The sequence below is a fragment of the Pongo abelii genome, chromosome 13 (genome assembly GCF_028885655.2).
Source record: "Pongo abelii isolate AG06213 chromosome 13, NHGRI_mPonAbe1-v2.0_pri, whole genome shotgun sequence".
Taxonomy (NCBI): Eukaryota; Metazoa; Chordata; class Mammalia; order Primates; family Hominidae; genus Pongo; species Pongo abelii.
The window spans coordinates 64,450,541-64,478,408 of NC_071998.2; the positions used below are offsets into that span (position 1 = coordinate 64,450,541).

At 35.0% G+C, this 27,868-nt stretch overlaps 1 long non-coding RNA gene across 1 annotated transcript in view; it reads left to right on the top strand.

Moving 5' to 3' along the window:
* LOC129047872 (uncharacterized) overlaps positions 1–27,868 on the top strand; it is a 184,043-nt gene that overhangs the window by 97,050 nt on the left and 59,125 nt on the right. Inside the window, exons 3-4 of the long non-coding RNA XR_008509726.2 lie at positions 8,867–9,108; positions 14,321–14,376. This is a non-coding gene — a long non-coding RNA (uncharacterized LOC129047872). The remainder of the gene's footprint in view (positions 1–8,866; positions 9,109–14,320; positions 14,377–27,868) is intronic.

A 27,868-nucleotide genomic window follows, 5' to 3' on the forward strand; every position in this document is an offset into this window, starting at 1 on the left:
AATGACATTCTTCACAGAAATAGAGAAAACAATTCTAAAATTTATATGAAACCACAAAAAAACCAAAGAGCCAAAACTATTCTACACAAAAAGAAAAAAACTGGAGGAATCACATTACCTGAGATCAAATTATACTACAAAGTTATTGTAATCAAAACAGCATTTATGGAACTAGCATAAAAACAGACACATAGACCAATTAATAAAGAACGCCGAAAAAAATCCTCACACCCACAGTGAACTCATTTTTGACAATTGCACCAAGAGCGTACACTGGAGAAAGGACAGTGTCTTCAATAAATGGTGCTGGGAAAACTAAAAATCCACATGCAAAAAAATGAAACTAAACTCCTATCTCTTGTATTATACAAAAATCAAATCTCAACAGATTAAAGACTTAAATCTAAGACTCAAATTATGAAACAACTACAGAAAAACCCTGGGGAAACTCTCCAGGACATTGACTGGGAAAATGTTCTTAAGTAATACTCTACTCAAGCATAGACAACAAAAGCAAAAATGGATAAATTCAGTGACTTCAAGTTAAAAATATTTTGCACAGCAAAGGAAATGATCAACAAAGCAAAGAGACAATGCACAGAATGGGAGAAAATATTTGCAAACTACCCGCCTGACAATGATTTAATAACCAAAATATATAAGGAATTCAAACAACTCAATAAGAGTTGTTTAATAACCCTATTAAAAAATAGGCAAAAGACCTGATTAGACAGTTCTCAAAAGAAGACATACAAATGGCAAACAGATATATGAAAAGGTATTCAACATCATTGATCATCAGAGAAATGCAAATGAAAACTCCAGTGAGATATCTCACCCTAGTTAAAATGGCTTTTATCCAAAAGTCAGGCAATAACAAATGCTAGTGAGGATGTGGAGAAAAGGGACCCCTCATACACTATTTGTTGTAATGTAAATTAGTACAACCCCACTGTTCTTTATGGAGAACAGTTTGGAGATTCCTTAAAACTAAAAGTAGGGCTGCCATATGATCCAGCAATCCCACTACTAGGCATATACCCAAAAGAATGGAAGCCAGTATATCAAAGAGATATCTGTACTCCCATGTTTATTGCAGCACCATTCACAATAGCCAAGACTTGTAAGTAACCTAATTGTCAATCAACATATGAATGGATAAAGAAAATATGGTACATCTACACAATGGAGTATTACTCAGCCATGAAAAAGAATAAGATCTGATCATTTGCAACAACATGGATAGAACTTGAGGTCATTGTGTTAAGTGAAATAGGTCAGGCACAGAAAGACAAACTTTGTTTGTTCTCACTTATTTGTGGGAGCCAAAAATTAAAACAATTAAACTCATGGAGATAGAGAGTAGAAGAATGGTTACCAGAGGCTGGGAAGGGTAGTGGCAGGGGTGGGAGGTGGGGTGGTGAGGGGGAAGTGTGGATAGTTAATGAGTACAAAAAAATAATTAGAAAGAATGAGTAAGACCTAGTATTTGCTAGCACGACAGTGTGACCACAATTTTTAAAAAAAGTAATTGTACAATTTGAAATAACTAAAAGAGTATAATTGGATTATTTATAAGACAAAGGACACATGCTTGAGATGATACATACTCTGCATACCCTGATGTCATTATTATGCATTGCATGCCTGTATAAAAATATATCACGTAATCCAGAACTATATACAACTATTATGCACCCATAAAGATTAAAAATTAAAGTAAAAATAAAAATAAAATAAGATACAGACCTCTCCATCTCTTTCCTCTAAACTTTCCATTGATAGGTAGTCTTAGTTTTTTTCCTCTTGTATGCAATTTTCCTTTCATTGATAACATCAGATAAACCAATTGATCAACATCTGCCAACTTCTATCTGCCTATTTTGTATATCAGGCACTAATTAGATTTTTCTTTCAACTCACATCAAATATTTTGGGCAACTAGAACTCTAATGAAGAAACAGAAAAATGAAACTTGTTTTTAAGTAACCTATAACAATCATCATATTAATAAGATAAAGTATTGAGAGATCTGAGATTTAGTAATAATGTAGTTTTGATTTATATATGGGCTTTCAGAAACTTCCATGAACAAAGTCTTCTTCCTGTTTTATTATTACTAAATTAATTACAATCATTATCTAGTATGTTCATTTGTAGTCATTCTTTCCTTTTCAAAATATAGTCAATTTCTCAATAGAGTATTCCGTAGAGAAAAATATCTTCTTTACTGAAATCATGCCTTATCCTTTGACTCCAGTCCCGATGTACAATAGCCGCAAAATGGTGTACACCTGGAGCTCTCAGATTCTCACATTTATACAGGGCCATTTTCTATTGTGCTTCTAAATGTGACCTCTAAAACTGTGGTTGTGCTTGTGGTTGGAAGAGGATAGTGAGGAGAAAAGAAATAAAACAAGGGTGGACTATACTTGGTGGTTGCTTGGTACAAAAAGGAAAAGGTGGAATTCCTGGCATTTTCAAGGACTAAGATATGTGGTAGTGCTTCTATATAGACACCAGCTCTGTGCCTCCCTCTTCTCTGAGTTTGGACAGTTAGCCCTCTCTATCTGTGGGTTCATCATCTGTGGATTCAAACAACTGCAAATCAGAAATATTTGTTTAAAAAAATGCATCTGAATTGAACACATACAGACTTTTTTCTTGCCATTATTCCCTAAATAATAGAGTATAACAACTATGTACACAGCATTTACATTGTATAAGTTATTTTTAGTAACCTACAGATGATTTAAAGTATAAGGCAAGATGTATATAGGTTATATGCGGATATGACACTACTTTATATCAAAGGCTTGAATAGTCACAGATTTTGGTATTTGTGAGAGGTCCTGCAATGATCCCCTATGGAGACTGAAGTATTACTATGTTTTCTGTATAGTTCTGGACATTTTTCTTAGGTTTTCTTAAGAGCAGGTATGCCAGGCTGTGAGAGATTTTGTGAGTTCAGGGTGAATTGTGGAGGAAAAAAGGCCAAATATTGAGTTTTCCATGCAGCAAAAATATATTTAATTTAAAGGAATGTAACTTTTCTGAGAAATCATACTTACTACTTTTATAGCAGTAAATTATCAATTTCCAAATATCTTTTCTTGAGGAAGTATAGTTTGCTGCCTGATGTCAGTCACTGGAGTTTTAAATTTTATAGATGACTGTTAAAACAAAAAGATTATAAAACCATGATTCTAGATGATTTTAAAATTGTATGATTTTAAAATTGTATTTCTGAATAGTAATAATAATAAGGCCAATGGGATTTGCAGGGCTGTGGGTATTTTGTGTGGAACCTTGCATATATATATATGTATATATATATATATACATACACAATTTGTGTAACCCAAATCAATGTGCATGCTGCATTTTGACAGCCCACTTTTAAATGATGCCATGAAAGGAATACTGTGCTGGCTGGTGGAAGTGATTTGTTTGCAAGGCTGCCTTCTGGGAACTAAAGTACAGGGCCCAAAGATGACCATGGGCATGTGTCTTGGAGCTTTGAGGGGCATGTGATAAACCGCATCTGTGGTGGGTGGTGTGACAGAAGAGAGGAAAGGGGCGGGGCTATAACTAGTTCAGAACAGCCCACCATTGCCATCTCTGTCTGATCCCAGGTGCCAGAGGGTAATTTAGAAAATTTTGTCAATAGCACTTCCAGTGACCAAGACCCACAGGATATTGGTTCTGGGCTCAGGGCACTCTTCAAGGGTGGCACTGTTGGTTGGTCCTAGGCACTAAAGGAAGTCTAGAAAATTTCACTAAAGGCACTTCAATGTATAGGGGGCTCAGCTCAACGAAGTGCAGAGATTATAAAGTAATAACTCATTATTTCCATTTTTCAGATAAAATACAATCTCTCAAAGAGTGTTCACTAATCAAGTAGAGAATTCATTGTATACTAAATAGCACTTTCTTCTACTTGTAAGCAGCTGATTGCACCCACACAGTATGTTCCTTCTCTGGGTCATCAAATTCTAAAAAGTTGTGGCCAATTACTTTTATCCTTTCAAACAGTTTTAATCATCAACAAAGTCTATCCTTTTGAAAGAATTAAATATAATTTCTCCTCATTTGCTGCCTAAAACTTTTGAAAAAAAAAGTCAGAAGGCAATTGATGAATACTATCTATTCTCTACTTTCAGCAAAATGAGACTTCAGCAGATGTCTGAGTTTGAAGCCTATGCTCCTCCACTCCTCATAGCTTTTATGTATTTATACCTTTCCCATAGTATAATCAGTATTGAGAAAAGTCATCCATGTCCATATTAGAGATGATCTATAGCATAAATTCACAGTATTATCCAGCAGATTCTTGAGTCTATTATTCTCATGCATTTGTTTTCAACTGTGTTTTCCTTCTCTGGTTCATGGATTCACTTTTAGAAGTTACTTTCTTTTAAGAAATGCACCTGCACCTTCTCTACCTTTCTGGAAGGCCTATAATGTACAATTCTCAAATATGCCAAAAAATATTTAAAATTATGTACTTTTCAGTAATCAAATTTAGTCAGGCACTAATAAAATGTTTCTTTATGTGTGTGTGTGTCTGTGTCCGTGTGTGTGTGTGTGTGTGTGTGTGTGTGTGTATTTCTATATTATTCCTATAGGTCCTCAGAAGAAAAATATGACAAAGATCTGATAAAAATCACATTTTCAAAGATTTTTTTCTTACACAGAAAGTGTTAATAACAGAATTTGCATGTGATTTATCTTCCTGAATAAAAAAATAGAATGAAAAGTTTTAGGATGTTAGAACAAATTGTTTCCTATTGTTAATTACAGACATTTAATCTATCACCTAGCGAAATGTGCATGCTAAGAAACAGTGTATATTCATTTTACTTTCTATATCTTACATGTTACTGACAACTTTTGTAGAATATCTCTGTAAAATATTTTCAGAGACAACCCAGTGAGGACTTTTGCTTGCTATTTGTCTTTGAAATTATGCCTGATCAATCACCAGTTGACCTGAGATATATCACCAATCAATATTAAACATCCATTTTAAGTAATTGATAACAATCAGACTTTTTAAAAATGGTGAAATATGATCATTTAGGCAAGTTTAATGGGAAGAGAGTAAAAACCGGAAGGAGTTTCTATCTGAAAATAAATGGAATAGAGTCTTGATAATTATGTGGTTACATACCCCACAAAAAAGGCTAATTCCTAATTCCTTAAATGTGAAGAAACACCAATTGCAATGAACTTATTATGCCTTCTGCCTATTATATATTATGCAATGGATGTATTGATCACCATAAGTGCTTACCTACTCCAGGTTCATGTCTTGTCTTACTGAGTTCAAGTAAATATCATTTCAACGGAGTTAACAGTCTTCTGGTGGATTTCCAGACTTTAACCTCTCTTTATTTGCAGTTCTTCCTATTTACCACCCTATTGCAATTCTGCCTATTCAGATTTTACTGTTAAAACATCAGGTTTATCAAGCTGTTTGCCAATGTGAAAATCTTCACTGAGTCGCTATAAGATTAAATGCTAACTTTCTATCCTTCTAACAACAGTTTGCCTTTGAAATTTCAATTCTGAACTCAACATATAAACCTAGCCAAGTATACTGGTCATCTGTGGTCTCCTAGACATGCCTTGCTCTTTTCTTCAGCCATAGAAATGTGCGTTTACTGCATTCTTGGCCAGCTGAATCATGCTCGCTATTTGAGGCTGAGTTCCATTTTTTCCTTATGAAATACAATGTTCTATTATTGTGGATAAACTTGTGTTTTACAAAGTAATATCACAGATGATCTCAATTAATTCATTTTATCCTCTCATCAAGCTGATATAAATAGACATTTTACAGATAAGCAAACAGGCTCAAATAGGCCTTCTCAAACTTTTCGAATTCATGTTTCTCTCTCTAACACCTATGACACAATCGTGTAATATTTATTGGTGCAACCATTTGCCTATGTTTTATTTATTTATTATTTATCTACATTATTTTTATTAAATATTCATTCATTAAACACCTGCTTATTAAGATCTTACAATTTGCCAGGCATTTTTCTGGGCAGAGTCTCTGTACCTCAAAGTTTGTTGCTAGTATTTCCAACTAGATGGGCAACTGCTTTATGTCAGGGTTTACAGTTTTGTCTCTTTGACAGGACCCACTTTAGATGATATGCAATACATGTTTAAAGAAAGAATAAAGCAAAAATAAACCATTACTTCATTTGGATAATCACATTTTTAAGCAAAAACTATGCAAACTTGTATTCTAAACTTCTGACACTTTCCTTTAACTATATTACACACAATTTGCTTTACTTGGTTTCAAAAGTGTACAGTAAATGGAAAAAAAAAACCCCACCAAACTCTTTCAGGTCTTATCACCCTAAGTAATTAACCATAGGGTGCCATTACTGTTAAAACTGAAGACAATTTTTGGGGCCCTAAAATAATTATGCTGAATATTCAGCATCTTTGGGGAAGGCTAATTGAGAAAAAATGAAATACTAAGCTTCTGTGCTGTGCAACTGCAGCTATTAAGATGTGAAACTGTTGTCATTAGAGTCTCGATGAACATTAGTAAAATGAATTTTTGTACAAGCATGTATTCCTGTTACTTAAACACCTTGATTCCAGATACAAAATAAGTTTTGAAATTTAGCTTTGGGATGCACTTTTATCTTTAGGATTCTCTAAGCTCAGCTATAGTGATGTATTTTTCCCAATATAGAACAAAAAAGATGCCTCTGACTGTGCTACTCATAGGAGATCAACAACTTGGTGAACAGAGAAATGTAAATCCTGTCATCTGTTCAGGTGTGAGGAGCAGGACCTTGGCAATGTGCGTCATCAGCCCTGCATTTGAAGATGAAGTCTGTGACCATGCTCTTTCCTCCATGCAAGAGGTTGCTAAAAGAACCAACGTGTGACCTCAGACCTCTCCACAGTGTACACAAGGGGCTTGCTCTTTGGATAGTGCTTGGGACCACCACTTGCAAGCCTTTGTTGCTTTCAACTTTGTCTATTTGCTACAGAAAAAGCTTGACCCCTTTTCCTACACTGAGTTAACTTACCTTTGCTGCAAAGCACGGAGGACTAGATACATCACTGTTGTTGCTTCCCCAAAGCTCAGGCTAAAAAAACCTTAGGTAATAAGTTCCACCACAATCTTCCCCGTCTGTGGTTTCTTTCAATACCCAGTGCTTCAGGTTTTCAAGAATCCTATTATATAAGTAACATAATTTGCCATGTTAAACATGTGGTTCATTTTGTGATAGTTCCTCAGAGGCAAATAGGAGAAGTAAAATATGTTCAAAAGCTTGGTTTTTATAAGTGTGAAATAGGGGGCTGAGCGGATTTAGATTTGAATGGACCTCAGGCACAAAACAGAGGTCCCTCTTGATATAAAAGACTATGAAATTTTTGTTCTACTTTTAGGATCTCCTGCTGCATTAGGGACTTCTTTCTTTAAGTGCCCTAGGGTAATGCAGTTAAGTCTAGGAAGGCTCAATAACAGAAATTTCTTCAATTACCATATAAAGGAAGGAGTATCACTTTACCAACTTTGCTCCTCTTAGTGCTAAAGGCTTGCAAGAGGTAGAATTGAGTTTCCCTACTCAATGCAAGTGAAAACGATAGTCTTTCAGGATACTTGTGTTCTAGATTATTTCATAAAAGAGTAATCATCATTCTGGACAGAAGATCCATTAAATCTCTAGTCATATACATGAAATTATTAGAGGTATATGTATACTGAAAAAATGAAGTTAATACTGAATTTTCACTTGCCTTTCCTATATACAGTCCTCTGTATTAATGTCGGCAATCAGATTAAAACTGAAAATTTGACTTCCTCTGCTTCCTCTAATAAAAACTCCAGTTTTTAATTCCTTATTACGGAATTGTTTCAGCAATGAAGGATAATCATATTTTAAATAAAAAACTATCTGTTATCAGAAAGCCTTATTGCTTTAAATCATTCTTAAAGATACATTTGAATGCTTTGTTCACCAGCGAGAATAGGTACTACAAGGAAATTCAGAAGACCAACAAGTGGGCCGGGCACAGTGGTTCACATCTGTAATCCCAACACTTTGGGAGGCCAAGGCGGATGGATCTCCTGAGGTCAGGAGTTCGAGACCAGCCTGGCCAACATGGTGAAATCCCACCTCGAGAAAAAATACAAAAATCAGTCAGGTGAGGTGGCAGGTGCCTGTAATCCCAGCTACTCAGGAGCTGAGGCAGGAGAATCACTCAAACCTGGGAGGTGGGTGTTGTAGTAAGCTGAAACCATGCCACTGCACTCCAGCCTTGGTGACAAAGCAAGACACTGTCTCATAAAAGAAAAATAATAAAAAAAAGACCAACAAGTCTTGAAATTATCAGCCAATGGACCTTGAGGAAGCCACTTCACTTTTTGATGTTGTGCTTCCTGTGTGAAAAGTGATGCAAAAATTGTACTGAAAATGTGCACAGAGTTACAGTGAGGACCAAGGAAATTAGTGCAAATGTGTGGGGGTTTGGAAACCTTAATAAATCAATGTACAAATGTAGAGTACACAGCAGGATTAAAATGGGTGTTTGTTATTGAAATATAGATGCTATCAAAGATGAATTTATAGTTTAAATGGTAATCTTTAATTTTCATTTGAGGTCGTTTTTGTAGATGTCACTTTCTGATAAATACTGAGTTATTCTGAGTGTCTCTCTTGAGCTGTTCTAGAAAATGCATAACTGCAAAGCAAGCAAATGATTTTCCTAAGCCACAGAAAAAAAAACAGGTTGCATTAATTTGGGGGAGAAAGAGTGGGAGAAGATGAGTACTAGACAAGTGAACTGACATAATGCATTTATTCACCAAATAAACTTACAGGATGTAGAACTTCAACGGCAAGCATGCAGGCTTTTGACTCAGGCAGACAGCCCTGCAAGACCTGCATTCAAATCTCAAGTCCTAATCCTGCTGCTAACTAACCATGTAAAACTTGGGTCAAATAACTTAAACCAGCGCTTCCAAAGGTGTGATCTGAGACTAGTAACATCAGCATTACCAGGGAACACAGTGGAAATGCAAAATCTCCAGCTCCACTTCAGACCTACTAAATAAAAATCTCTGTAAGTAGATACCAGAAATCTGCTTTAGTAAGCATTTGATATAATTCTGAGGCATGCTCAAGTATGAATTATCTGAATAGATTTCTTCATCTATAAAATAGGAATAATAATACCCTTCTTATGAGTACAATTATAATGATTACAGACAAGATATATGCAGAGCCTGGTGCTTGTTAATTGCTCAGTAAATAGAGCCAATAACAATATTCTTCCAGAAACTTTGCAGATGCCACTCAATCCATAAAGCCATTCGTGCCCTGCTATGCAGGCATCACCTCTATCCATTTATAAAAACTAAATAACCCCAATTCTGGCTTCAGTATATATTATGACAGTACTATATTATTGGCTGATTCTCTCTCTGGGATTATAGTTTTTCTGAGGGTAGAAGGAGAGTCTTACTCATTCTGGATCTCTCAGCATATTTAACATATTGTTGCAATGTCTTGCCTTCCCAGCCTATCAAATAGAACTAATAATTATGTCTGTTATATGAGATCATTATGAAATTTTAAATATAAACCTATTAAAACAGTACATGGTAGTCAATAAGTGATGGTTATTATTATAATATTTTTAAAACCATTTTAATACTAGGTATCCAATAAACATTTGTTGGATTGATCTGAGTTGACAGATATCTCTGGAAAGACAGGAGTTGTTTATTTTATTTTATTTTATTTAGTTCTTTGACTATAAGACTTTAGAAAATGAAGAAAAGTTAGCAAATGTCAGCCTATTTATGAATGGCCTTTGCTTATGAAAAGCAAAAGTGAGCATGTTATGCTGGTCACTGCTTTCTTCACCATAAACTTTTTTTCCCTTTAAATTTGTAGCAATAATTAACATTTTCTTTTAAGCAAACTAAGTTTGTATAGTCGATAATAATTGGAGTAGTGCTCATAGGTCTTAAGAAAAAAAACACACCAGTGAGCAATCAGCTGCTGCTTCTCATAAGTTTGGCCTAGACAGAGCCTTTCTGAGCAACTTCTGGTTCTGTCTAGGAGAGTGGTGGACGAGGAGAGAACATTACTAGAGGAGAGAGCCCTCCTGCAGGCTGAGCAGTGTGTACATTGATTACTCAGTTTATACTTTGAGACCCAAATATTCCCCATAGCTTTCAACAGAATCTGTACCCTTAAACAGGACAGTACTCTGATACAGATTAGCTGTTGATATGGTTTGGATGTTTTGTTTCCTTCATATCTCATGTTGAAACGTGACCTCCAATGTTAGAGGTGGGGCCTGGTGGGAGGTGTTTGGCTCATGGGAGTGAAGCCCTCGTGAATGGTTTGGCTTGACTTCCCCATGGTAATGAGTGAGCTCTTATTCTGTGAGCTCATAGAAAGCTAGTTGTTTAAAAGGGTCTGGCATCTCTCTTGCTCCCTCGCTTGCCATGTGATGCTGGCTCCCTTTCAACTTCTACTATGACTGTAAGCTTCCTGAGGCCTTCATCAGAAGCAGCTGCTGGCACTATGCTTCATGTACATCCTGCAGAACCACGAGCCAAATAAACTATTTTGCTTTACAAATTACCCAGTCTCAGGTATTCCTGAATAGCAACACAAATGGACTAACACTGCTGTGGTCCAGGAGAAAATGAAGCTATGGGTCAAGACTTCTTTTTCCATCCAACGCACTTAATAAACAGGTATCTTCTCTTCTACCCCACCTCTCACCTCTATTTTTTGAGTCTGGTGTTGAGTATCCAATCATTTTGAAGTATGTGAGTAGGTTAGTGGATTCATTTTCTATTGCTGCCGTCATATAAACTTCATGGCACAACACAACGTGCATTATTTTCTATAGGTGAGAAGACAGACATGTGTCTCACCAGGCTAAAACCAAGGTCTCAGCAGGGCTACATTCCCTTCTGGAAGCTCTAGGGGAGAATTGTTTTTCTTGCTTATTCAGGTATTGGCAGAATTTAGTTCCTTGTGATTGTAGGACTAAAATACCTGTCGGATGAGGATCATTCTCAGTTCCTAAAGGTCACTTACATTCCTAGTTTTCGGCCCTCTTTTAAATCTTTAAAGCCAGTAACCAGCTGGTCAAGTTCTTCTCAAGCCACACCCCTCTAATAGTCTTCCCTGCTTTCCTTTTCCACTTACAAGGACTCCTGTGATTACAAGGGGCCCACTCTAACAACCAGGATAATCTCCTTATTTTAAAGTCAGTTGAAGAGCAAGTGTAATACCATCTTGAAAGACTTCTTTGCCATTTAATGTAGCATAATCAGTGCAGCAACTCCAGTGGACAAAGATCACAGTGAGGGGGCAAAATTCTTCCGAAACATACTTGAACAATAGTTAATATTGGGTCATCAATAGTTTAGTTCTATTACAAGCAGTTTATATGTTTCTGCAGTTGCATTACAGCTTAATGATTTAAATATTAATTTTAGAGAAGAGAATAAGAAAGGGAGAGGTGAGAATGGGAAGGGAAGGAGGCGAGGAAGCAAGGAGGGAAGAAAAGAGGGAGGGAGGGTCGGAGTCAGGAACTGATAAGTATATTCATGGACATCATCTCATTCAATTTTTATAACTCATTAAGTAGGGTACACCAAGACTCAGTCTAAAGAATCACAAAATAAATTTGTGATTGATAAGGTTACTGCACTCCCTATGACAATGAGCAAATCTGTCACACCCAGAAAATGCTGTCTCAGTCCTGAACCTATGTTGTTCTTCTGTAAGACATGAAATAGTTTATGGCCTGTATTAAAAACAATAACATAAAGAGGAAATGCACTTAAAATATAGAAAAAGTTGGGGGAACACCATACAGTGTCAGCACGAAGTCATTTTTTTTCTACTGCCTTTAATTGTATCTTTAAGTTAAAAGAAACTGGTGAAAAATTTTATCCACAGAATATTTCAAAGTATTATGTGAAGTAATTCTACTCTATGTTACTTAAAATAAAAGTAAATAGTAATGTCAGCACTTAGACTGTTTTTCCAGCTTCTCATCTTGGTGGAATTAACGTAACATTTTGAAAATCTTATCAATCCCTCAAAGTGCCCCCTGATGTTTCAAGAAGACCCATGCTATTGTGAAATTCAAGTAGTACCAGGCTCTGAACACAACTTTTTGCCTCTGACTTCGGTGTCAATTTCATCAAAAATGGAGATAACATCAGAAGTTCCTGTGCTTATGATGAAATTTTTGTGTTGTTTTCTGAAAGCTATTTTGAATGAAAGAAAGTATATACAAATTCAAATTATTTGGTAACTTTCAATGAAATGATATGAAAACAGAGCAAAGGAGATGCTGTCTTTGTCCCTTAACACCTGTGTCATAGCATCTCTCTGACTCACTCTCCTGCCTTCCTCTTCCATAGCATTCCTACTTTCAGGCCTAGGGACTTAATCCAATCACAGGAATTCTATGTTGACACAGTGATAGGTCCAGTTAATCAAAGCCTAGGCCAATCATCACGTGGCATTAACCTATCTACAGGAATTGGTTCAGAAATGACTCAATTAGTAAAAAGTCCAATTATTTTGTGTGACGACTGCAGGAAAGAACATACCTTCTCTTCATTCTTTCTCTCTCTATCTCTCTCTGTCTGTCACTCTTTCTCTCTTTCTCTTTGTCCTCTCTCTTTCTGGACATGTATGGAAACAAGGAAACAATTAGAAGTAGTAGTTGCTGTTGATAGCCTGCCACTGCTATGAGAAATGTGTGTTGAAACCAACATCCATAAAAAAAAAAAAGATTAGAAAACCCATGAAAAATTTAATGATAACCCTGATCAAACCCTGCCTGAGGTCTTGCATTTTTCAATTCTGTGAACCCCAAATTTGCTTTGATGTTTTAGTTTGATTTAGATTGTTTGTTATTTAGAGCTAAATGCATCATAATTAATACAAACACACTTCGTGGATAAACTTGCCCTTGTGGGTCTTATGCTTTAAAGTTCATAGTCTAGACAAAAAGAAAGTATTACTCGTAAAGTGACTTGCCTACAAACACACACTTATGTAGAAGAAGAACTAGATACAAGTCTTATAATTCATGCTTCCATATGGCACATATAACACCTTTAATATCTTTAAACCACTGTCATTTTTTAAAGTTTCTTTAAACATCTTGGATTGGATAGTATTAAGTAAGGTGATAGTTTTCCTCCCTTGGTAAATTATAAACAGATACCCGAAATATTCCCTTTCCCATGATGTTTTCCCCTAGTGGCACTCCTCCTGTGTCCTTTCCACTGAATGCCTGGAGCGGTCATTAACCATATAGCTTGCCTGAGCGTTTTGAGAATAAGGATCATGTTTTAATTCTTTATGTACCTTTAGCTTTTAGAAAAATACCTCAAATTCAGTAGACCATCAACAAATGTATTCTAAAGGAATGATTCAAGGAATCAATAAAAAAAATACAAATATAAAAAAACAATTATTATATAGATTTAATTGTATGACCCTTGAAAAAGGGGTCAATAATTCACAATACTCAGTACCCAAAGGCCCACAATAAATACTCATTCTTGGGAATGACTTATTTTATATTATTTTTGATATTATATTTATATAATACATAAATAATATATAATAACATGTAAGTAATATATATTATATTTACATTGTTATCCAATGAGCTTGCATTCCTTATTTTTAAGAGAAGAACAAAAACCTTTCAAATAATATTCTGATTATTCTTTCTTCATTGGGCTCTGGAATGTCTTCACCTTAGTAGAAATACAAGAATGAGCATTTTCTTTCCATCTTTCTCTGCATTCCCTTTTCCTTTCTTTGCCTGAGAAATCTTGAGGAGATGGAAATTATAGTTGTACTATAATCTCGTTTGCTTTGATAATGAATGAGTGCTTTTAAATATAAACACCCACTGTCTACTTTGTTTTCTAATTGAGAAAGAATTATAAACAGCTGAAGAAAATTTGGAATATCTAATAAAGCATAAAGAAGGCCAAATCTGCCAATATTTTCAATACCCAGAAATAATCGTTGATAATATTTTATTGCATTTATATTCAGTGCTAAAATGAAAGTTATACTGAATACACATTTTCTGATCATGCTTCTCCTATATTGACATTATAGTATAACTATTTTCTATATCATCCAATACTCTTGTGCAACATTAACATTTTTAACGTTTTATTCCAGGTTACTTTATTTCAACGTCTGTGCAATAATAATAGTGAGAGCTAATATTTATTATTTGTGATTTCTCTGTGTTCCAGACTTTATCAAATGATTTTACATGGACTTCACTTAATCATCACAGAAAGAATATGAGGTAGGTATTGCCATTCCTATCCTCATATTCTAGATGAGGATGACATGCATAAAGACATTTAAGTACCTGGTCACAGGGCTAACAAGTTGCAGAACAACCTTTTCTCTTTAGTATAAAACTGTGTGTTCATCTCAATAGTTTCCTTCACTGTCTTCTTAATTGGGAAATAATTTCACAATCTAGATATTGTATTATTATTTTAATTTTAATTGTTGAATTAATAATAAATTATTAGGCTGATTTCTCATCTCAGAATCTGCCAAATTTGGTGATAGCTTTTTTCTCTGCCTTGGTTTTTGTTTTTTTTATTAATCACAATTATGGCTAAATTTCAAGGTACCCCAAGTGAGAAATTTGTCCAAGATACCACAAGCTCTTTTTTTATTAATTGGGCAACCTGAAAACATAAAATGATATTAACTATGCTGCTTCCAACCCTTTGTCCCGAGACGGGGATCTTTCTTAGTCTGAGACAGTGACTCCCAGGACTGGAGTTGCTTCATCTGTCATTTGGAAAGGGGTGTTGGTGGCACACTAACAGAAATACATTTATAGCTAGATTTGCTAGCTCATCTTAACGAGAGATCATGCAAAGGCAGAAAGTGTTTGGCCACTTTTTATTTCTTTCCAGAAGAGGGAATGTGAGCAGAGAGAAATCCTATTGGATTTCTTCTCATCTTGCTGAAATTTTCAAAGAGGTACATTTCTCCCTGATCTTTTCTTAGAGCCATATCAAATGGCCAATAGCACATAGCCAAATGAAATGTGGCTTTATGTGGAGAATTAATAGTGGCTACTTTTTTTTTCTGGAGGTATTGAAACGTGTCAATTTAGTACTAGTGTGTTCCTCTGCCTACAAAATCTCTGTTACACTCTGAAGGAAAATGGCAATTAGATTGGAATTAGGGAAGATGACTTCTCAAATTATAACTAGGCTTTTTCTTAGTTATGTTACTTGTTAATTTACTAATTTTATTTTGAAATTAATTTATACATATATAATTTACTTTCTATAGAAACTTTGAAGAGTCATCTTTTTTTGTTTACTTACTTAAGATTTCTAACTTATTAGTTATTAACTGTCAACTATCTGTAAACCTCTTCACCTGGTAGCCACTATTTTTGGAAAAAAGAAAAACAAATAAAATTCTTACTAGCTAAAAATTATCTGTAACTCCCGAAAGAGTGAAATAAAGAGCACAATTCTTAGATCTCATTCTATTCTTTGGTTTGAAACTGCTGAGCAATTAATTACACGATGTAAAGTGGATTGTGTGTGTTTTGTCTGATTTTTTTTTGGCTTGCCATACGTGACTCTGCTATTTGTGAAATTTAAAAAGGGACAGACATAACAGGAATAAAAAAGGTCTTTATTTTACTAAAGTAATCATTCTGTCAGCAATTACTTAAGCCATGCAGTGACTCTTCCTGTGAATGGGCTTTGGCAAATGAATCATAACTGTTGTTTCTTTTTCTTTTCTCATATCATTCTCCATAGCAAATAGCTATTGTTTCTGAAGGCTCATGTTTTAAGCATTGCACTTGGAACTTTCATGTCTCTTTTAATTTAACTGTTACAATAATTTTGCAGAATGAGTATTATTTGCCAATTTCACAAGTGAGATTATGGAGGTTCAAAAAAGTTAAGTTAAAAAAAAAAATCTTAGCAAAGCCATAGTTTATATTACAATTCTTTCGTACTGAAAAGTCAAATGTTTTTCCTCTAAATACACATTGCCACTTACTATATCATAGAATTAGAGTTGTGTCTATATTCTTACACATACTCTAGTTTGCACAGTTTAATATTTCTGATTGATTAGGCCAATAATTTTTGGTTTTATGTTGTTTTGTGTGTCTATTTGTATGCACATGTGTGTGCTTGTGTGTTTAATTTGCTAGTGTATTATCTAGTGTTAAATATAGATTTCTACTCAATAAGGCAAATTCATCTCAAGCCATTCACCCATTAGCCCTGGATAAGAGATGACCCTAGAATAAACTGCTTTTCTACCATATCCCTTCCTTTCACTGTTCCCTGGACATAAGATTATTTGGCTTCTCCTCCTATTGACCACTTTGCTAAATCGTCTTGTGTTCATATTAATGGCTGTTCAATAAAACTCACCATGCACTACTGGCCTTGAGAAATTAGTCATAATAAGGGCTGTAGATCAGATAGACTGTGCTTTAGTGCCATTGAGAAATTACTCAAACAAAATTTTCGTGTGATTACCAAAAACCCAGGCAGCTAAAATGTTGTCTGAGAACACAGGCACTGGATGGCTAGTCATGAACAAAGACATCAATAAATTATACTCTCTTCAGAAGCCAAGAAAGCTGAAGAAACTATCTGAAGGAATTGAGTTTAAGTGTGCTCTTTGAAGCTAACAGGAAATGGTGTTTAGTGTGTGCCAAGGTTAAGACGTTCTTACTCAAGGCTAAACTGGATGTGGTCACAGTTAGTGGAGGCATTTACAATCATTTATGAACATTTCAGATCTTTGCAGTGACACATGGCCAACTATTATTGGAGACACCAAAAAGTAGTAAGTGGGAAAACATGAGTAATCCAAACAGGCTAGAAAATTTTAACTTTTTTGTTTTTATTATTGCTTATGAATTTGTAAAATTACTAAAGCCGTCATGTGCTAGTTTACCTACTTTCATTTGTATATTTCTAAGTTTCTAGGTGAACATTACATATTGTAAAAATATTTTGAAGATTTCTTTTTCTTGGCTTCACCAAGGCAGAGGCAAAAAATTAGAAAAGGGAAACATTTGAGCATTATTTTAAGAAAACTTATAATATAATGTAAAGAAAAAACGGCTTAGGTCTAGAGAAGGCAAATGACTTCCCCGAGGCCACAGCTGGTGAAAATCCAGGCCCTCCATTACTGACACCCTATCTCCATAGCCATTTTGTGTCCAATAAATTAATAAGAATATTGAAGTATACCATAAGTTGCGTTCTAAAAACATTACAGAAGTATTTTGTTAATATGAGATTTAGTGCATGCAATAAAGATACCAAACATAGTTCATAATATTTCAAACATTCAACAGACAACATCAAAGTTATTCAGTAAAATACACTGAAGAGGTCACTGAAGGATGTAAAAAGAAAAATGACACAGTTTCTCCTCAAAAGCAAAGGAGGTAGAGATGTACAAAAATAACATAGCTAATTGAAGCTTTTATAATGACAACAAAATTATAAGCAGGTTTGTGTGTGTGAGTGTCTGCATCAGTTTACATATTTTCACAAATATTATATTTGATTCTTACTATTGTCCTTCAATAGTGTAGTATTATTATCTATATTTTGTTTGACTACTGTCTGTAAATCTTGTGGTTTTTCTATTCCAATTTATATATCAACATAACATATTGACATAATATATCTATATCATTATATATGTTAATATATATATCAATATAGATACCACCTGACCTCTGAGTGAATCTACAGATTACCATATATATGGTAGATTACCAATGGTAATATACAAGTTGCTAGTAGATTAAATGAAGAAATATATATGTGAAATATGAAAATATAAACATGTTTATATATTAAAACATATAAATATATGTTTATATAAACATATCTTAATAAAACATATATGTTTAATTATATATTAAAAATATGTTTAATCATATATTAAAATATATGTTTAATTATATATTGAACATATATGTTTATATAAGTTCATAAAAATATATATAATATGTATGTTTATATATTATATATTTCACATTATATATTGTATATATTTCACATTTTTAAAATGTAATCTGCCAGTAAGTACTTACCTACTAAGGACCCTATTATTATTCTCACTTAGTAGATAGAGAGTGTATGTATTTTGTTTCAGTTTTCATTGCTAACACGTTAGATTATAGAGAGTAAAACCCAGAATTTCAGATATCAAATCATTCAGCATCCCTTTGGCATTATGCTGTTGGACATGGGCAGAAAATGAAAAAAGTATCTTAGAAAATTCATTAGGAAAGCTTAAAAACATAGTCTTAAAATAGTTATTACACTGTATTTAAATTATTTGCTTTTATATCGTTGTCTCATTGTATTTGTATGTGAAACTCCTTAAGGGAAAGGTCTGTGTCTTGCCTTGTTTCCAATTGTTTGTAATCACTACTAAAATTTCATTAGAGCAAATGATTAATATATTTCAGATAGGAATTTGAGTAGTTCCTGGAATTTAATAAGTATACAAAAATATTTCCTGGATAGAATAGTTACTTAACTAATAAGTAAAGCCTTATCAATATTGGAACAAACCCATGCCATGTTTCTCTGGTTGTTATGCGCTGAGAAGGACACAACATTGCTTCTATAATATCCCTGCCAAAATAGCATAACATAACTCCAATTACAAGAAAACATCAGGCAAATCCAAATTAGGGACAGGCTATAAAATAAATGGCTTTTCATTTCAAAATGCCAAGGCCCATAAAGAAATAAAAGCTGAGTAACTGATCCAGATTAAAGGAGACTAAAATAGATATGACAACTAAATACAGTGCATTTTCCTCAGTTTGATCCCAGACCTGCTAAAGATAGCTATAAAGCATTATTAGGATAATTTTTAACATTTAAAGATAAACTATGGATTAGTAATGCACTGAATCAATACCAAATTTCCTGATTGTGTTAACTGAACTGTGTGGTTTTGTAAGAGAATGGCCTTGTTCTTAGGGACTTCACATAGAATTATTCATGCTTAAAGGAGCATGGTGTTTCTAGCTTACTCAAAGTTCAGGTCCCTGAAATGGTTCAGGGAAAAAACAAAAACTGTATGTGTGCATATGTATATGTATAACATTTGGTAAATCAGGGTAAAAAGTATCCTGTTGTTCCTTTTACTATTTTACTACTCTTATGATTTGTAAGTTTGAAATTATATCAAACTAAAAGGTATCTTTCCAAATTATCTGCATTTCTAAAGTGTGACTATTTCCTCACACGATGCCCTTCAAGTGAATAGAAAAGAGGCTTCTAATCAATCCTGTCTTCCTGTTAAATACTTCTGGATGATGCTCAGATAGCACCTTAATCTACCCAAATGTTCCCTAATTTCTCCATTCCATTTTTTTATAAACCATATTCTCCTAAAATCTTGGAGATAAGCTAGTCAACTAATAACTAATAAATTATTTTTTAATTCCATTTGATTAAAACATGAAATGATTAAATTATGTCTATAGAAAAGGTAAGTTTGACATTGTTTTTTTCTAATCAATTATCAACATCATCAACCACATCCTGATTTTTAAATCACAATGCAGTACTATAAATATGTTTTTTCTTTCTTATAAGTTTCTTAATAAAATTTTATTTTCTCTAGCTTATCTTACGGAATACAGAGCCAGGTGTGGTGGTTCATGCCTATAATCTCAGCACTTTGGGAGGCTGAGGAGGGTGGATTACGAGGTCAAAAGATCGAGACCATCCTGGCCAACATGGTGAAACCCCGTCTCTACTAAAAATACAAAAATTAGCTGGGAATGGTGGCACGTGCCTGTAGTCCCAGCTACTCGGGAGGCTGAAGCAGGAGAATCACTTGAACCCTGGAGGCAGAGGTTGCAGTGAGCCAAGATTGCGCCACTGCACTCCAGCCTGGCAACAGAGCAAGACTCCATCTCAAACAAAACAAAACAAAACAAAACATAACACAAGAATACAGTATATGTAACTTGCAAAACATGTATTAATCAACTGTTTATTTATTAGAAAGGCTTCCAGTCAACAGTAGTCAAAAGTTATACACAGATTTTGAACTGCGGGGGAGTCATCTCCCTAACCCTTATGTTGTTCAAGGGCCAATTGTACCATGTTTTATTCACTCGAGTGCATTTATTAAGCAAGTATGATTGTGTATACACTCTTCTAAGAACTGAGAATACAATGAGGTCAACAAGAGAGTTTCAGCCCTTAAAAATATAACAAAATGGATGTAAGTACAATAAAGTGAATAGGAAATTAGAATATATAACATAAAATGAATGCTAACGGCCCAGAGCAGTGGCTCACGCCTGTAATCCCAGCGCTTTGGGAGGCCGAGGCGGGCGGATCACGAGGTAAGGAGATCGAGACCATCCTGGCTAACACGGTGAAATCCCGTCTGTACTAAAAATACAAAAAATTAGCTGGGCATGGTGGTGGGCGCCTGTAGTCCCAGCTACTCGGGAGGCTGAGGCAGGAGAATGGCATGAACCTGGGAGGCGGAGCTTGCAGTGAGCGGAGATCGCGTCACTACACTCCAGCCTGGGTGACAGAGCGAGACTCTATCTCAAAAAAAAAAAAATAATGCTACATTTAGAGGAATGCTATGTAGCCCTTGAAAGCAACAACAAGCCAAGCACTAAGAGGTAAGTTTAAAAAGCTGATACACAAAGATTAATAGGAGTTATGAAATTTTCTAGAAGGGAAAAAGTATTTTAAGCTGAGAAAGAATTATGTGAAAAGCCAGTAGGTTACAAAAGAGCTTGGACACGTCCTGAGCTCGTCAGTAAATCTGGGGCAGGCATGAAAGATGAAAATATTCACAGAAGTGAAATTACACGGACCATGTGTGCTAGATTGAGGAGCTTGGATCTGAGGGCAATGAAGAGACACTTAGGAGTTTTACGGAGCAGAAAAGTAGAGTTAGATTTGTCTTTTGGAAAACTTCACTCAATATCAACCATTCTCCACATTTGTTTTGAAATACATATTTTAAATACATGTCTATAATTTCTTATTCAAAACCCTTGGAACTAGATATAATTTAGAATTCAGAATATGTTGGACTTCTAGAAAACTATTAAGGTAAGTGCACTGGATATTGTATAGCACCCCCAGAGGGGTCAGTAGCAATATCCCACAACCAAATATGTGAAATTATCTTCATCCGATTGTATAAATTTTCACCTTAAACAGGACTTATCAGTTCAGATCAGATTTTTAAGTAAATGAATTAAGATGAAATGTTTGGTCGCCAGAATATTTTGATTTCAGAATTGCAAATGAGGGGCTGTGGGTGTATATGAGAAATGTCAGAGGCACGCATGAAGGCAGTATTAATGTGAAAACCAAAGCAAACAATTTGGTAACAATTAATGGTGGTAACATTGCAGTGGTATAACAATGATTTATGGTATGGAGTAAAGCATCCACAGAGTAAATTGGATATTGGCTGCCCTTCATCTTTGTGTCACTGTTGAGTAGACTTTGCTCTCCTACTCCACAAAGGCAAATTGTTTACATATTTTAGTACACACTAGATTACTCTCTGATGTAAATTCTACATTATATTACAACTTGGAACAAGTTGCACCCTGCAGTTTTTTGTGACCTATCCTGCTCAGTATCCTGTCAAACTATTTAACAGTGTATTTATAAAGCTCTAGTTAAAATTCACATCTTCGTTAAAATCTGGTGACATTCTTATGGACAGTTTGAATTATACCCTATGCTATAGCATAACAGTTGAGAGCCACTGGGATAGCAAATGGATCGTTGGAAGGGGCAAGATTTCATTCAGGAAAGTCAGTTAGGAACAATTACAAAGTAATCTCATTAACAGATGATACTACTCTTAACTGGGGAAATTGCAGCAATATTCTTTGACCTTGAAATACAGATGTATTGTGCCCCACTATAGCATAAGGCAGAAAAAAAGATGAACTATTATTGATCTGGGGAAAGAAATAGTACTCATTTATGATTGGAGATATTTTGGAACGTATCATGCAGGAAGCAAACTTTGTCCTGAATCTTGAAATAAAAATAGACAGTCCATGGATGGAAAGGATGATGTAGATAGTTAAGTCTAAGGGAGAGATGACAAAAGCTTCAAGTTATACGTAGAAAGAATTTGCATAAGGTGGGGATAAAACTATCATGGACATTAAAAGTCCTGTTAAGAAATTTTATTTTTTTATTTTTATTTTTTTTGAGACGGAGTTTCGCTCTTGTTGTCCAGGCTGGAGTGCAGTGGCACAATCTCGGCTCACAGCAACCTCCGCCTCCCGGGTTCAAGCCATTCTCCTGCCTCAGCTTCCCAGGTAGCTGGGATTATAGGCGCATGAGCCACCACGACCGACTAATTTTGTATTTTTAGTAGAAACAGGGTTTCACCATGTTGGTCTGGCTGGTCTCAAACTCCTGACCTTGGCCTCCCAAAGTGCTGGGATTCCAGGCGTGAGCCACCATGCCCAGCCAAGAAATTTTATTTTATTCTGCGGGTAGTGGAGGCTGTCTGAGTGCAGTATGAAGGATGATCAAAATCAAGGAGATATATCTCAACAACTCTTATATTCAGCATATGAGAAAAATAAAAATTAAATATATTGTTAAAATAGTCTCAAAAATACTGGTTCTCTACAAGATTGATTTTATATAGAACTGTCTGTTTACTGTGAAAGATTCAGAATCAAAATGTAGTCACTGATGTTATGAAAACCTTGGCAGATAGAGCCAGGGACGGCCATGAAGGGAGAGTTCTCATGCTTCTATACCTGATAACAAAAATTATCACAAAAGACTGCAAAAACCACAACTTTGTATAAAGGCCATCACAAGTTTATTAAAAAAAAAAATCCTTCTGTAAAGACATATGCCATTCTAATCTCGGACTGGCGGTACCCTTGTTATTGATCTTTGTAGCGAAGTATAATTATTTCAAAACAATTATATAACCCTCCTCATTGTTTTCTTTAAAAACTTTTGTCTTCCTTTTCATCCCTAAAAACACACACAGTTTATAATGGCATGAATATTCTCATTGCAATGTTCTATTCCCAAATAAACATCTTTTCTTTTAGAGAATGTCTCTCTATTTGTTAAGTTGACTCCATCTATCTATCAATCTATCAATCTAGCTATCTATCTATCTATCTATCTATCTAGTGCTTATGTGAATGTTTATGTAGGTATGTTTGTGTATGTATTCTGCAACCTCATTTTCTGGAATTTAAGAATTCAATTCAAAAGCACTTACTGCATAGCAATTCAACCATAAATGCTTTAGCATGACTATCCTTCCAGCAATGGAAATTTAGTCATCTTTTCCTGAAATAAAAGCAGCGAGGTGACACGTTCCTTGCTTGGCTCATGGGGTGAGAAGGTCTCTCTTGAGGCTGTCTGTTACATTGCCATGCCTTCTTACTAATGAATGCTTCCCCTACTTGTACACTTCTTTAGGCAAAACAATTTTCTTTCAAGGTGCTTTATAATGTCATTAGATTTCCCATTTGTGTTCAAATGTACCACATTCATGAGGAGGAGATGCTAGCACTGGGTTTCTCTGAAATGAGGGACCAAGAAGGCTGCTTTCTACAGAGCATTTGACTTCTTGCTCCTTATACCTCTGTTTCTTAAATGCGAGCATTCTAGTTGTTTGCTGTTTTGTCTTACCCAAATTTATTTTATGGATATGAAGATGAGTAGAATATTGGGGTAAGCACACTTTAACCATGGATGTCAGGGACACTATGACATTATGATGTTAGAAAAAAGATGAGCAGGTCTGAACACTGGTCACTGACATCAACATTTTGATATGACAATAATATCTTATTTCTTTTATCTTTTTAAGAGTAGTATTTACCAGGCTCTAAAAGACACACATATTTGGTTCATGAAGAATAACTGTGGGTGATTTCATAAGTCAAGAACACATATCATCTATGACGGCTGCAGTCTACCCCAAACTGGGGCTATAATAGTGTGCTTTAGAACAAAGTTCTGAATACTGCAAGAATCCTGGCATATATGACCTGTTTCTCTTAGATTGATACAGCTGATCCTCCAGTAACATCCTTTCACTGAAAGCCTTTTGTATTGTAACACTGATGAGGATGTGAACCCCAAAAACCTGAGACAGGTCTCAGTTTATTTAGTAAGTTTATTTTGCCGAGGTTGAGGATGCGCCCATGACACAGACTCAGAAGATCCTGATGACATGTGCCCAAGGTGGTCAGGGCACAGTTTGGTTTTAGACATTTTCGGGAGACATGAGACATCAATCAACAAATGTAAGATGAACGTCTGGAAAGGTGGGACAACGTGGAAGCAGGGAGGGGTCTTCCAGGTCATATGTAGATAAGAGACAAATGGTTGCATTCTTTTGAATTTCTGATTAGCCTCTCCAAAGGAGGTAATCAGATATGCATTTATCTCAGTGAGCAGAGGGGTAACTTTGAATAAATGGGAGGCAGGTTTGCCCTAAGCAGTTCCCAGCTTGAGTTTTCTCTTTAGCTTAGTGATTTGGGGGTCCCGAAATACTTTCCTTTCAAAAGGAAAAAAAAAAATCAATTCCCAGCCAGGACCACTGTTCATGTGGAGTTTTTACATTCTCCCCATGTCTGTGTGTTTTCTCCAGGTACTCCAATTTCCTCCCACATCCCAAAGATATGGAGGTTAGGTGAATCTGCATGTCTACATGGTTTGAGCTTGAGTGTGTGGATTGTATGTGTGAGTGTGCCCGATGGGATGGTGTCCTGTCTGGGTTGGTTCCAGCCTTGGCCCTGAGCTGCCAGGATAGGCTCTGGCCACTCGTTATCCTGAACTGAAATAACTGGGTAAATAATTACCTTACTTGTTTGTATTGCTCTTTCATAAATGTGTGTAGAGCTCACACTTATTTAAATATTTAATATTGGTAGATTTGGGGGCCTTTATTTAGAAGTTTGGTGATGTTTTTGTGACCAGAAATATGCTATAGGAACTTACATCTTGTTTATATCAATTAGTGTATGGTAAAATTGGTTTCATTATATGTTGTTTCACTTAAAGTCACGGTTTCCAAGAACTTATGGAGGATGTTGAGTGAGGGCTTACCATATTTTATTTGTTTAGTTACTCTTTGTGAACTGACAGGCAAATACAATTTAATCTAATTCTCTAACCTCAACCCTGTGAATGCCAACACTCACATATATTCTGACTCTTAAAATGTTTCAGCCTTGCTCCTTCTCAGAGAATTGTTGCAATAAGGTTAGGACTTAGAGTTTCTCAATATTGCTTTGGCCAGTGGGGTCTTTTGTGTCTTTATACAAATTTGGAGATATTTTTTCTATTTATGTGAAAAATACCATTGGAAATTTTGTAGGGATTAGCAACCTCTAGAATTCCTAAAATTGGTAAAAAAAAAAAAATATATATATATATATGTATATACATATATAGATGATGCCATTGCTAAGAAGTTGACAGGTTCTAGGTTAACCTGAAATGTATTATAGATATATTTGCCACAAATACATGAAATTAATCTCCATCTGCATAAATTATACTAGTTAGATAAAGCTGATTAGCCATGCAGTAAAATAGATACTCAGCTAAATCCAAGACCAAAATCAAATACCATCACAAAATGAAATTTGGGGATGAAAAAATGAATCTACAGTACTGCAAAATTAATTTTTACCATTTCATTTGTTAAAATATCTTTATAAGTCATGTTTTTAAAAGTTGATATATTAATGCAGGAAAAATAATACCTCTGTGAAGAATTCGAAAACTTCTTAGCTCAAAAAACATACAATGATATTAAGCACATTGTCATATGGCCATCTGTATGTTTTATTTCTTTATTTTAATTTGAATTATTTTATTTTAAGTTCTGGGATATATGTGCAGGATGTGCAGGTTACATAGGCAAATGTGTATCATGGTGGTTTGCTGCGCCTATCAACCCATTACCTAGGTAATAAGCCCAGCATACATCAGCTATTTTTCTAGATGTTCTCCCTCCCCATACACCACCCATGCCCCCCGACAGGTCCCAGTGTGTGTTGTTCCCTGCACCCTGTGTGCATGTGTTCTCATTGTTCAGCTCCCACTTCTAAGTGAAAACTTGTGGTGTTTGGTTTTCTATTCCTCCTTTAGTTTACTGAGGATAATGGCTTCCAGCTCCAAAGGACATGATCTCGTTACATTTTATGACTTCATAGTAAATGTCCATTCAAGTCCTTTGCTCATTTTAAACTTGAGTTTTTCTTTCTTTCTTTTTCTTTCTTTCTTTCTTTTCTTCTTTTTCTTTCTTTCTTTCTTCTTTTTCTTTCTTTCTTTCTTTTTTTTTTTTTTGCTATTGCTTTGTTTAAGCTCCTTATATATTTTGGATGTTAAACCCTCATCAGATGCGTACTTTGCAAGTATTTTCTCCCATTCTGTAGGCTGTCATTTCACCTTGTTAATTGTGATTATTTCTATTGCCTTTGTGGAAGCTTTTTAGTTTGATATAATTTGATGTGTTTATTTTTGCTTTGTTGCCTCTGCTTTTGGGGTCATAGCCAAAAGATCATTGCCCAGGCCAATGTCATAAAGTTTTTCCCCTATTTTTTCTTCCAGAAGCTTATCTTCACAGTTTCAGATTTTACATTTAAGTCTCTGAAACCACTTTGAGTTGAGCTTTGTGTACAGTGTAAGGTAACAGTCCAATTTCATTCTTTTGCATGCAAATAACCAATTTTCCCAATACCATTGCATGCAAATAACCAGTTTTCCCAATACCATTTCTTAAGTGACTGTCTTTTCCTCATTGTGTATTCTTGGTGTCCTTATCAAAGTCTAGTTGACTGTAAATGCAGGGATTGATTTCTGAAATCTCTATTCTGTTCCATTCATCTGTGTGTCTGTTTTTATGCCCATACTGCATTGTTTTGGTTACTACAGCTTTGTAATATAACTGGAAATCAGATCGTGTGACGCTCCCAGTCTTTTTGTGTGTTTGTTTCTCAATATTGCTTTGGCTCTTTGGGGTCTTTTGTAGCTTTATGTAAATTTTAGAATAGTTTTTTATATTTTAGTGAATAATACAACTGGAATTTTTATAGGAATTGTGTTGAATCTGTAGCTCACTTTGGGTAGTATGGACATTTAACAATATCATATCTTCCAATTCACAAAACAGAATGTTTTACCATTTATTTGTACCTTCTTTATTTTTTTCATCAGTGTTTTGTCGTTTTCTGTGTACAATCTTTTCATTTCCTTGGTTAAGTTTATTTCTAGTATTTTATTCTTTTGATGCTATTTTAAATGGGATTGTTTTCTCAATTTCTTTTTTAGTTCTTTGTTAGTGTACAGAAATGCAACTTCACTGAATTACTGGTTCTAATAGTTTTTTGGTGAAGTCTGTAGGGTTTTCTTACATAAGATTAGGTCATCTGTAAACAGAGATAATATAACTTTTTCCTTTCTGATGTGGAAGCTCTTTCTTTCTTTTTCTGTCTGATTGCTCTGTTTTGGACCTCTAGTGCTATGTTGAAAAAAATGGCAATAGTCAGTATGCTTGCCTTGTTCTTGATCTTAAAGGAAGGCTTTCAGCTTTTCAGCATTAAGTATGATGCTAGCTGTAGGCTTGTTTCACATGGCTTTTACTATGTTGAGGTACATTCCTTGTAAACTTAATTTTTTGAGATTATATTATGAAAGAATGTTGAATTTTGTCAAATACTTTATCTGCCTCTATTGACAGGATCA